Below are 13,055 nucleotides of genomic sequence, written 5' to 3' on the forward strand. Positions count from 1 at the left end.
GCAGAAAGTAGTGTCTGTTACCTGAATTATCCTTCCCTTCCTTTGAGTAAAAGGGAATAGAAGAGGAAGAAAGGTGGCATAGTATGATCCTGTCATTTGCTGAGGAAACCAGAAAGGCTGAAATACTTCCACTTTAGATGTGACACATTTTCACCTCCAAGTTAATTTCTGGGTCATAGCTGTTTACTGTAACATTTCAATCTGACCTGAGCTAAGGAAATTAGGCAAGTGGACTTCTTCCATGTTAAGCGGAAAAGTCAGTAATATCAAGGCTTTTCTAGAACTCTACCCTAGAAAGACCTCAGTGTTTCTAACAGCCATTAATTTCCATCTATTTTAAGAAAAAGAAAAGCAGAGGCATATCTGCTGTGGTACCCTTAGCCAAGGTGGTGGCTGACAGCATCAGATGAATAGTGGAGAGGTGACTCAATTGCTGAATCTGTTTCCAGAGAGGACCACACTGGAAGACTTTTAAACAAATGTCATACTAAAAATAATCTAACATTTAGCTAAAATAGAAACTTGCTGCTTACCTATAACAACTCCAACATCTGGCTGCCTACAAAAGAGGTTTAGGAGGATTTCAGTATTTAAGTATGGTTTGTCTTTTTGCTGTTGTGTTCATTCTATTGAGAAATATGGGAACAGAAAAAACATGAATTTATGTAACATTAACAACAGAGTTGTTCTAATGAAGTGCTGATCTTTTTTCTGTGTATGTATCATCTTGTAGAAAAGGAAATACAGAACAACAGAAATCTAGGGTGGTTTATAGAACATATCTAGCATATGCTTTCAGCTGAGCTTTGATATGTCACCAGTAGAATGGATTAAGCTTTTCAATACAAGCTCTCCAGCATCATTCGTTAAAAAGATTAAAGATGTTCAGCCCTGACAGAGAAATCCAGTAACGGAGTAGCCAAGTGACAGATCTGTTCCACTTCCAATTCAGTATTTGCATGCTCTCCAACGAAAAAATACATCCAAGCTTTGCCTGACAAACTTCATGTCAGACAAGTATTCCCTTCTGCTGGAGGGCATGTCCATATAAAATATTCACTGGATATTTCAATGAAATCCTGTAAGAAACACAAAGATGGTATTTGACTAATGTCTTATGACAATCTTTCTCTTAAGTTCCAGCAGGCTCTGTGCCTTCGTGATTTTTGACAGTAGAAGAGCCTCATCTGAGCTCACAGTTTTGTTAATAAGCAGCAGTGAGTCCTGGACAGCAGATAAAGAAATCAGATTTGTAAGAACTCAGTGGACAACTTCTAAGAACGTTGTGAGGTAAAACACAAAGCAAACCTATGGGCATTAAGCCATGTGTTGTGTCTGAATCTCCAATTTACGTCATCTGCGACTGAAAAAGCATAAGGAAACAGTGATTCATATACCCTCAGGATACATGATGGTAGCCATGTATCAGATGGAGGTTATTTACCAGAGGCAAAATTGCACGTCAGAAGAGCACACAGCTTTGTCTTTATGACCGTCCTGTTGTGTTTCTGGTTCTGTGTCTGGGCATGGTGTGCCACCTGCCTGGAGTTGCTTCTAACATCGTAACCTTGGCCTGTCATAGTCCTGCTGGGTACACAATGACAATTGTGGAAATGCACAACTCATTATAATCATATGAACTAATACTGCCATTGTGTGGCTGCCTGGCAAGCAGAGAACACCTCTTCTTCATGCTTCTACTGTGACTGTCCACTAACATAGGACTAAAAGCCCCTTAGTGATTTGCAGCTTTGGAAGCTGACACAGTAGTAACAAAATCTGAGTCTTCTCTCCTGTTTTCCTTCTGAAAATTCCAAATGGCAAGAGTCATCCTTCACATTATGTACAAAATGATTCTGCGAGTTATTTGGGGCTGGTTGTGACACCCCACTGACCCATTTTATGTAGCCAGTGGCATTTCAACTATGGAGGAAATGACGTGGTCATGCAGGTGCTTGGTTGCACCCAAAGGTTGCTGCTGACAGCAGAAGCAAAGATTTGCTGCCTCTTTAGCCCTGCCAAAGACATTGCTTGTCAAAGACATTCCCAAGGAGACAAGGCAGCATGCCAGTTTCACAATTCCAGCTCCATGCAGTACAAAATGCTCTTGGGAAAGTTCGTATCGAATCCAGACTGAGCCAGACATGGAAAGTCTCCAGTTACTATTACTGGTGATTTAGAATAGCTTTCGTTTTGATTAGATGTGTTTCCCTGCCATGTAGAGATTGCTTTTATGATTTATCAAAGCTTCTTAGGGATGTTCTTTCTGAGCTGCCTGCTGCTTCTTTACAGTTAGCACAGTAGTGTGCAGCACTAAAGAGATATTGTTTTATGTGTTCCACATTTAAGATTAGACAGGGTAATCCATAAATAACTCTGCAGCTAAAAACCTTGTGGCAGTTTTGGATTATACAAGCATGCAAGATGCATGCTTGTGGCAAGAGGCTGTACAATCTAAAGTGAGATGATTCTATGACTTTGATGTCCAAGTCTACCAAAAGAACTTGAAATTCTGCTGAGAAATTACCAGATCTAAGAAACTGATGGAGCACTGTCAGTGTTTCCTGAGCTAATCTATCGCTACTGCACGATGCAAGGCACACTTCTTGTATTTCAATAGAGTAGCACCATCACTCTCTGTACTCCCTGTAGTGAACATTGTTTTGAAACCCTACCTCATGCTGCTTATAGGATGAAATCATTCTAGATGCAGGAGCAACAACTGCTATTAATGGTTAATTAATGGCTGAGTTTGAATACAAAATGCAGCAGACATAACAATGAGAAGGAGAAAAGACAAGCAGTGATGAAAGAAAACGTTTACAATTTGGGTGTTGATTCCTATTTGCACTTTCATGGCTCTAGAAAAAAAAAGCACAGCTCAGGTTTCATCCATCTCTCCAATTGTGTGCAATTTTGCATGACTATGAAGCTACTAGTTGCCCATTTGAGCAGAGTCAACTGTAAATAAAGTCGATGAATGCTAATGTTATCATTGTGTGTGAGTGCATGTGAGAGGGTGTATGAATATATGATTCACTCTTTCTCTGGCTCAAATTAGGGAGGAATCGTGTCTGGGGCATGATAATGAAAACTTGATCAGGCCAGAGTGAGCTCTCAGGAATCATCCAAGTTGAAGAATAGGCTGCTAATACCACCACTCTGTACATATCAGTACCTGGTCAATGACACTTGGAAAGATGAAATGAAGAAAGCCCACACTTACTCTTTTCTTGACTAATTAGGCCTCTGTTCCAGCATGGTAATGAACTCAAAGTCCAGAAGACCAGTTTTGACTTATTTGTTTGCTAATTACAGTCTCAATTGTGTCAACAGGTTTTGGGTCTGCACTAATACAGTCTCTTTAGTTTAAAATTTGCCTCCTGGCTTTTACAGTCAGTTGTCCATCATGATATGTACAATCTTTGGTAACAGGCAGTTACAGTGTTTGTATTGGGGGCACAAGTTAGAACAAAAGGAAAGAAAAATTGGGATACAAAGATTATGGGAAGTAACTGAGGTTGCAGCTATAGTTATGAGTTATGTCTAGGAGAACAGGACCAAACTCCAGCCTTAGGAGTGCAGAATGCCCTGTGCTTCCAGGTGCTTAAGAGACAGCAGACTCAAAGTGAGCAGATTCACTTTGCGCTATATAGAGCAACATTTTATCTCCCTCCCTGCTTGCTTTTAGCTCTCCAACCATACAGGAAAAAAGCACTGTCCCAGGTCTTGAAAAGAGATTAAAAGATCATGTGCACTGTTCTCTGCTTCACATCACTTGTGCCTGCCATGCAGTTATTTGTGATTCACCCTATGTCTGAAGGGCATACGTGCTCTTTGCTGCGACACTCCCCTAAGAACGTATCCAAAGGGCCAAACAAACAGGACCTTTATACCTTTATAGGCATCCATGTACTGCCTTTTAGAACACAGAGATCTGTTTTCCCAAGTGTTGCTCTCATCTTACTTCATTGGTCTGGGAAACCTGTGTGTCTCTGAAATGTGGACTAAAATCTAACCTGGGTGTGGATTGTACAATAGATGTTTTGGAAAACAGCTGCTTCATTGTGGACAGTCATAACAACAACTCATGGTGTTTCTTTATTGAGAGTCCACAGCACAACACTAGAATCTGACAAGGATATAGTTTATCATCTGGTACCACAATTTGACCTGCAAGAATAATAAAGTGTATTTAACTTTTTTTTTTAAGTACTAGACTGAAAATACTAATTTGGACCAGCCAGGGTAAAATTGGCATTGTTGTAGTTTTCCAGTATAGTTGTGCCAATGAGTTTCTCCTGTCATTGACCAGAGTATCTGCTTATCTGCTTGTTCTGATTGCTTTGACGTGCATTCTGCCAAACCCCAGAAAATATGCCAACTCCTGTAACATTTAGCGGACAAATGACTCTTTGGGATCAAGGTAAGGCCAATTCATTTTCTGCCTGTGAGAGTGGAATGTAATTATAATCAAAAGTAAAAGGGAAATGCATCAATTATCTCTTCCCTGCTGCTGGTCCTTTTGCCATTTGATATGATTACGAAGTGAGTCAGAACATGCCTGTCTATACAGACATAGGCACAATACCACAGTCTTTTGTTGGCTACTAATCAGTTTGCAACATGAAGCAAAAAATCCCCTAAATTTTGCACTCCCTCCCTGTTTGTGATCGATCACATCAGCTTCTCCATGTATTTGCTGGTTTTTGGAGCCTCTGTGGAAGAGACCTTTGAACACTTCTTTTTCCACAAGGATTGCCTAAAATAGCATAAAGGTGCACTAGTTAAAGCCAGGAAATTTCTTCTGGGGCTTTGCTCCACTTCACGGCCATCCTTTTTGTTTCCCATATTTACTAATTTGCTACCTTCAAGGTTTTGCTGCTTCAAGATCTCATTCATTTAATTGGTCAAAAAAAAGCTACATGTTAAACGGCTTTAGGCCATAATTAGTTTTTTTTTAATAATTACTTATTCAGTAAGTAAGAGCTGTTTCGCATTCTTCAAACAGAAGGACCATGTCTGAATCATAGAATCATAGAATGGTTTGGGTTGGAAGGGACCTTAAAGCTCACTTAGCACCAGCCCCTGAACACCTCCACTAGATCAGTTTGCTCCAAGCCCCATCTAATCTGGCCTTGAACACTGTCAGGGATGGGACATCAGACACAGTCCTTCACATAGTTCATCTCTTTACTTGCTTCATACTTAATAATATTTTATTCTGTTTCTCTTCATCACTATCATCATGTTTGCCCCATGCTGCTTGGGCAAAAGGAGTTGGAGAACTTCTCTAAGCATTAAGAACCACACAAAGTACAGACAAAAGGAAGCAAAGATTTTATTGACATTTCTTTACACAGAACACAAGCTACACAAAATGCCACAATAAAGCATATGTAGAAAAATAGTAGAATCATATTGGCACTGATGACTATTCATTATTATTATTAATATTATTATTATCTTCATCTTATTATACAGGTTTCATCATAACCATAATAAATAAGCATTAAAATTTCACAGTGGCATTATAAGCTTTACATTCATGATCTTGTTTATACAAGGGACCATGTCAGATTTCTTCAGCTTGTTTGTATGATCATGATTCAAAGTAGTAGTTTTAAAAATTAAAAGCCCTTTCCCTTAACCTATAAGGATCTGTCCATATTAAACCATTGACTTGATCCCTTGGAGAGGTCTGCATTTGTCTAAAAAGATGTTACTTTTAAAACACAATTGACCAACTGGAAAATTGGCCTTAAAAAGAACCCAGGACATTTGCTATCTTCTGGTGGTCCAACTGTGAGATGCCATGAATGCTACTGGCTGCCATTCAGCAAGATCTGTAGTCTATATAAGCTGTTCTACCAGGTTAATCCATTTGGGGATTTGGCCCACTATATAAAGACTGCATTTGAACATCATTTGTCAGGATCAGACCTTTAGTCAAGACCTTGTGAATACCGTTGAATCAGAACCTACATTTCAAGAAAATTGATTTGCACCTCCATTTTCCTTAAAATGTCATGGAATCGACTCAACTTCTTTTGTTTCTATTTTGTGAAATCATTTTATGCTTTTTTATATATCTAGCTTAAATCTTGACAAACATAGTTAAAGACATTGAAGTGTATGGCACTTCACAAATGTTCATTATGCAAAGGGAAGTAAATTAGAGAGAGGCAGACAGAGCATGTGTTACAAATCATGGTGTCTTAAAAATAAGTAAATAAATAGTACAGACTTTCCAAGCTCTCAGCCTCTAATTATTGCCTCTTCTGTCTGATTTGGAATGTAATTTGTGAGAAACATAACTGCCTCAATCAAGTGTAATAATGTCTCATTTAAAAATACAACTTCTAGTGCCACATGAGAGGATCAGTTTTATTCGTATTCAGACCACAGAAGTGGTTATAATTAAAAATGCCACTGACTACTCATCTGCAAAGTTCAGCCTCAACATCAAGTTGCTGTCTTTAAATCCAGATTTGCAGAAGGTTGCACTTACTGTCACATGCACCAGTTATATCATGCATATTGCTTGCCCTGAACAATCAGCCTTGAAGGAAGGAAGTACTTGAAGAACGATATATCTTTGATGCATTCATTTGCAGTCTCTGTGCTTAAATGTGGGCATGTACACCAATGCTAGTATTTTACACTTACTATGCATGAGTACAAATGGTTAGTAACTCCAGGGGTCAGCCTCTTGATTTTTGACATGTTCTTTATGAAAAGAGAAAAAATAAACCCAACTCCTTAAAGTTGAAATTAATCACTTGAAACTAAACCAAATGGCATTTATCAGTTGCTTATGTGAAAAATATGTCTTATTTCTTTTTACATATGTTCTAGCATTTCCCTTCTTAACAGAAAACTCTTGAAGTGTGCTTAAGAAAACCACTTTCAGAGCTCATTACTTACAGAAAATACTAAGTTTTAATTCCAAGAGGTATTTTCTTATAGTTTCATAAAGTAAATAAACCAAAATTAGCTCTTTAAAGCATACGATAAGGAACTTCACAGAAGTATGCTCCTGTCCACTGAATTCTATTCCACGTCAGTTGAAAACAGTGAAGGTCTAATTTTAGGTGTTACCACTGAGATGAGAATTAATCTGGCACTGTAAGGTGTTACATTTGAATAGAAAATGGACAACTGAGAAGTTACTTCTGATGACATTGCCAACTTTAACTATTAAAAAGTTAGAACCTGATTTTCAGAGTTACAATTTTAATACACTTTAAAGAGGAATTCTTCAACGTTTCCTAAACTCTCAACCCAAGATAATTGTTCAAGCATCAAAACCAGAGTAATTGTGTTTGTGTGTTGCGTACAGGGAAAGATAAGACATCTGTTAAGACCTTCCTCACAGATGCATTTTGTTTGGAATATAAACCAGAATTTTCATGGAACAGAGGGATAAGGAAGAAGGCAGGATTCACCTACTTTCTTGATTAAATTAGGCCATTACCATAACCTTCCCCTAAACAAGAAGGAAGGTCCTGCAGCAGGCAAGTCTTCCTAGTTAAGGCTTGTACTGTTCATTAAAGATAATATCGTCCACAGAGAATGTTCAATTTTCTAATACCTCAGATGCTGCCATTAAGCATAAGTGGAAAGATGAAGACTTAAAGTCAAATTTTTTTTTTTTTTTTTTTTAAGAACTTTAGTATATATTGAGGGATTTATGGAGATGATTGAGGCTTTAGTCTAAGACTGTGGTTGAAAAAAAACCAACTCAATAATAAAATGGATTAAATTTTCAAGTCCAGGAAATCCAGTGCTGTGTTAAACTCTACAGCATTTAAGAAATCTCACTATTAGAAACAAATTTAACAAAATATAGGCATAAAATTCTATTTATTACTGAACTTTTTGTTTGGAATATAATGATCTGTGTTTTGATTTTGAACTGATATTTTTTCCAAACATACAATAATGTTTTGTAATTATTCTTTTGCTGAAGTGGATAGGGTTGGGGGAAATGTTCTTTCTGCTTTCTCCATCATTACTGCCATCCTGGTGGGAGTATATTCTTGTCACATCATAAACAGAAGAAGGGCTTACCCTGCATCTTTTTTTTTCTCCCATCTTTAGTCTATCAGAGCTATACCTGGACCCTTACTCACCTGGAGACTCTAAATGACATGGGACAAAACACTTCTTACTTCATAAGAGGATTGAATGGCAAAAAAGGAAATAGTTAATTTCCCAAGGTGGATGCATAGTCAAACATATATAAGACTAAAATTAGTAAGAAGAGTGGCAAAGCTGATAAACCATCCATATATCAGGTTAAAAGAAAATGATTGGTTGAAGAAGATGGATGTCAAGGAAAATTAAAAAATGGTGACAAGCTTCCTGTCTCAGGAGATATGGCAGCTTGGTTTGTTGCATTGTATTGACCATGGAAACCATGGAGGTGGTAGATTGTACACAGTAAATTCAAGACCACTTAGATAAGGTCAACTAATGGTGTTCCAAAAGGTTGACAAATCACTGTACAAAGCAATCTGTGCCCTCCAATGAGGAGGATGAAGCCTGCGAACTGGCTCCTTCACAGGAGATCTGGAGGATAACCAAAATAAACTCCCCCCAAAACTAGAAATCTATTAGACTCAACAAACACCACTAGCTTCTAAGCATGGTATGGCATATGTAAGCTGTATATGGGAACATACATTCAATACATATGGGAACATAACATACATTACATAAAGGAAAATACATCTTCCTTGTACATATATATGTAGGGTATACCACACATATGTACTGTACGTATGGTATATACCGCACATATGGTATATATTGCAACCAAGAACTACATGTTGTATTGTAATTTTTACTGAAAGTGGTAACACACCTTAGATCAAAAAGGTTCCTACAGTCTCTTCTGCAACTTTTCTAGTGCGTGCAGCTGCATATATGATAGTGTATCAGAAATGCCCTGACTTTTTTTCACAGTTGGGAATGATGCAGGTAGTCTTATCCATACAAAATAGCAAAGCAAAAGTGAACATTTCTCCTTTATTGGTACAGGTAGATTTCTACTTCTGCTTTCTTATTCTTTCAGGAAGGAATGAAAAACTTCTTTAATTAGTTGCTAGAAACTGCCATGAAAATTGAAATATTGGCTCTTTCAGCACCAGAAGCTGTTATTATCATAAACCTATTTATGGGAAGTATAAAGTGAAGCTGTTGCAGTACTTATATTACCTACTCCTAAAAAAGAGTTGTTTGAGACTGGACTCGTTTTGGAGGAGTTTTTTTGTTCCTTTGGATAGGCTATGTTTGCAGCTGATAACTTTCAAAGACAAAAAGGCATGCTGGGTTGCAGTAGTAGTTCTGTTCACTGTTGCATATTTTCAGAAATAAAAGCTACTTTCACATGTGCAGGACAGTGCAGGTAGGCAATGGACTTCTGGCACATCCATGCATGTGTGCAAATCATCTTCAGATAGATGTGGTTTGTTTGCTACAGAGATAATATGATCTTGCAGGAGTTTGGGTGAAAGTAGACAGCTGAATTTTCAAAAGCAGAGAAATCAGGTTTTAAGGTTATAACAGAAGTTAATTTAATCTGACCTTTTGCATAAGAAGAGTTTATACATATTTATTCTTTATGCTTTTATCCTATGTGAGGAAGGCCTGGCTCATATGCATTTAAAGCAGGCCTACACTGATTAAGCTGTTTTCATAAGCATTTTTATTCGGTGCATGGTTTTCTCTTAGGGAAGTGCATATGTATTAGTCTCATTAAAATAGTGAAGAAGCAGCAACAGCAGCTCTTTCAGATCAGCGGCTGTCAGGAAGCAGCATGCTGTGGACCTGATGATCACAAGGTAAGTGTTCTTCCCTGTCTGTTATACAAGGCTGGAGTAGGTTTACTCCAGTCTTCCTCACTATCTGTGCATAAAGCTTACCAGTGACTGAGATCACCTCAAAAGATGTGCAAGACTAGGAGGGAAACTATTAGCATGGCAGTGAGCATGGCAAAGGTGCAACGGGGGCCAGATGTATTGTGTGATGAAAAATAGGCCCACAGATGGTGGTGATATGCCATGGGTCACAACTCCTTGCCCTTGCTAGTGCTTTTACCTTAACCAAGACAAAACAGGAGCAAGAAGTAAATGAGCTCATAGTGGGATGTAATCTGGAAGCTTGTAAATTCTGGAAACAGGTGAACAGATCCAGCTCTTCAGATTAGAAGAGGATGAATTAGGAAGAGGATGTAGTGAGAGCAAACAGGCAGTGAGTCCCTCCAGCAGAGGAAAAAGGCACTGGTCATCCAAGGAATTTTGCCAGTACCTGTAGCCTCCTAAATCCAGTTCAAGGTTTAGAAACCAGAATGGGCTCAGAAAAGGGCTTCCAAGATGGTGAGTGGCCCAAATACATGGCTTCTGAGGAAAGGCTGAGAGTTAATTTGCAGGTACCAAGTGACAGTCCAAGAGCTGTCTGCAGGTATTGAAAAGCAAGTTACATCAGAAACAACAACTCCCCTGTGGAATAAAAAGGTGGTATAATAAAATTTAACAGCAAGAAGCTGCAGCTTGGAAAGTTCAAATTGGAGGTTTTTTCTTTAGAAAATGTTGCAGCAGTCGAAAAAGTAATTCAGAATAGTTGTAGTATCTATCACTAGATAATTTCAGTAGTCAACAAGACAAAGACACAGCTGACCTTAACATGATGCTCGTGATGATCCTGCTTTGAACAGGAATTAAACTGGGACACTTCCAATTGTCCCTTCTGTCACCTCTAACATCTTTGGATAGATGGATAATTGTCATAAAAAGATGAGAAAATTACTTAGAATGAATGCATGGACATGGTGTTCCACTCCTGGATAAAAGCAATAGTAGTGCTGAATATATTTGTGAATGCACATCTGCACTGACTTCACAGTCTCAAACGCTACCAACTGAATATTCACTGTGGCAAGAAGCTCTGTGTGTGGCTATATGTATCACTCCTAAAGGTATTGAGAGCTTTTAGTTTATTTCAGAATGAGCTGAACCAGGCCTATGAAACATTTGAAGTACAAATAATTGATAATAATAATTTTAAGTACAAATAATAATAAAAACAAGGAAGGATGGAAGGACAAAAGGATGGAACTTTGGAAGGACAAGAAGGACAGAAAGGACAGATGGATGGACAGAAGGAAGAAAGGAAGTTACAACTGGCAGCATATGTTGATGATGCAGAGAAAGCATGCAGAAACACTGTGCGTAGTAGACTGAAGTAAACTGTGACTTGAGTAGAACATCTACCCAGAATCAGAAGAATATTTCCTGTCCATCACAAAGCCCTAAGTAGCTAGGGTATCTGTATTGAGCTTTGCACTGAAGATTCATAAGGGGTAAGTTTCAACTCTGGAAAAAGTTCTGTTGGGTCACTTAATCAAAACTTCATGCCTCACACATAAAATGCAGCTTGAGGGACTGGTTTTCCACAAATCAGTCATGGTTTAGCCCCAGTAGGCAACTAAGCAACACAGAGCTTCTCACTCACACCCCCTATCAGTGGGACAGGGGAGAGAATAGGAAAGGCGTTAAGTGTGAAAACTTGTGTGTTGGGATAAAGACAGTTTAATAAGTAAAAAATAAACAGAAAGGAAAAAGCAATAAAGAGGGAAAAAGAAACAAACAAAAAAACCACCAAAACACAAGGGATGCAAACAATCCCAATTGCTAATCACCAGCTGACTGATGCCCAGTCATTGCCTGAGCAATGGCAGCCCTGGCCAACCTCCACCCTACACACATAACTTTATTGATGAGCATGATATTATGAGGCATTGGAATATCCCTTGGGTCAGTTGGGGTCAACTTTCCCGACTCTGTCCCCTGCCAACTCCTTGTGCACAGACATCCTACTAGGTGGTAGAGTGGGGTGAGGAGCAGAAAATGTGCTGTTGCTGTGTAATCACTTCTCAGCAATAAAAGAACCCATCCCTGTGTTATTAACAGTGCTCTCATCATGCAGCAAAAATGTAGTCCCATACAAGCTACTATGATTAAATTTAGATGCATCCCAGTCAAAATCAGTACAAAAATTTAAAACCACTGACAGTATGTCCGAAGATGGTGGAAAGTAAGTGCCTTGTTTGAATAGTCAGAAAGTTTTGTAGCTTTGCATGATGCCAAGGACAGGATAGGGAATAAGAATAGGAGGGATAGGAATTCATGGAAGACATAGGTAAAAGGAAAGCAGAAGGCATATTCAGATCATGGGAAGCAGACCAGGCAAATTTGGGAATGTCTGGGCAAAACAGAACAGTAGTTTAGGGCAATTTAGGCTTCTCAAAGTACAACGTATTAGGGGAACAATGAACAAACAGAGCAAAAGGCACAATCTTACTATGGTCACATTACATCCTAAAGGCAAAACCAAACCAGAGAAAAGCAAGATTTTTTTTTTTTTACTTCAGTGATTATCTGTGCACACAGTTGTGCTATGTTTAATGAATCTCCTGAGGCTGTGGTACTATAGCTTGCCATAAAGCTATAGTACTTGAAGAGCTGAACTCTGTTTCCAACACACCTGAATTTATACTGACGTATATCTGAAAACAGTTCAATAATTAAATACGCACTACAAATATGGGGAAGGGGATAAATAAATATTAAAGTGTGAGCTAGAAATGGTCAATAACTTAACAACATTCAAGTTCAAAATTGCTGAGCATATTGTATTGAAATAAAGTAAAATAGTCTGTAAGAGTTCTCCATGGACATGACCTTTAGCATCTAAATGACCAGCTGGAGTGAAATATGTTAGGGTGTTCTGATGTTAATTTTTAAATGGAAATTTAAGTCCACAAAGAAACTAATTATTCAGCGAGCCTGACACAAATTGGCATGCTGAGAGTGCTGAAGAAGTGCCCCATGACTATTCATTATATATTAAATTTTACGGGATACTTGCATTAACCTTCACAAGGGTCTAATCTTCTTATTAGAAGTTCTCACCTTTTTCATACACCACCACTTTGCTATTTTAAATTCAGAGGTAGAGGAGGTTTTATTTTAGCATGCAGAAAGCACCAG

Source organism: Lathamus discolor, chromosome 2 (assembly GCF_037157495.1).
Source record: "Lathamus discolor isolate bLatDis1 chromosome 2, bLatDis1.hap1, whole genome shotgun sequence".
NCBI lineage: Eukaryota > Metazoa > Chordata > Aves > Psittaciformes > Psittacidae > Lathamus > Lathamus discolor.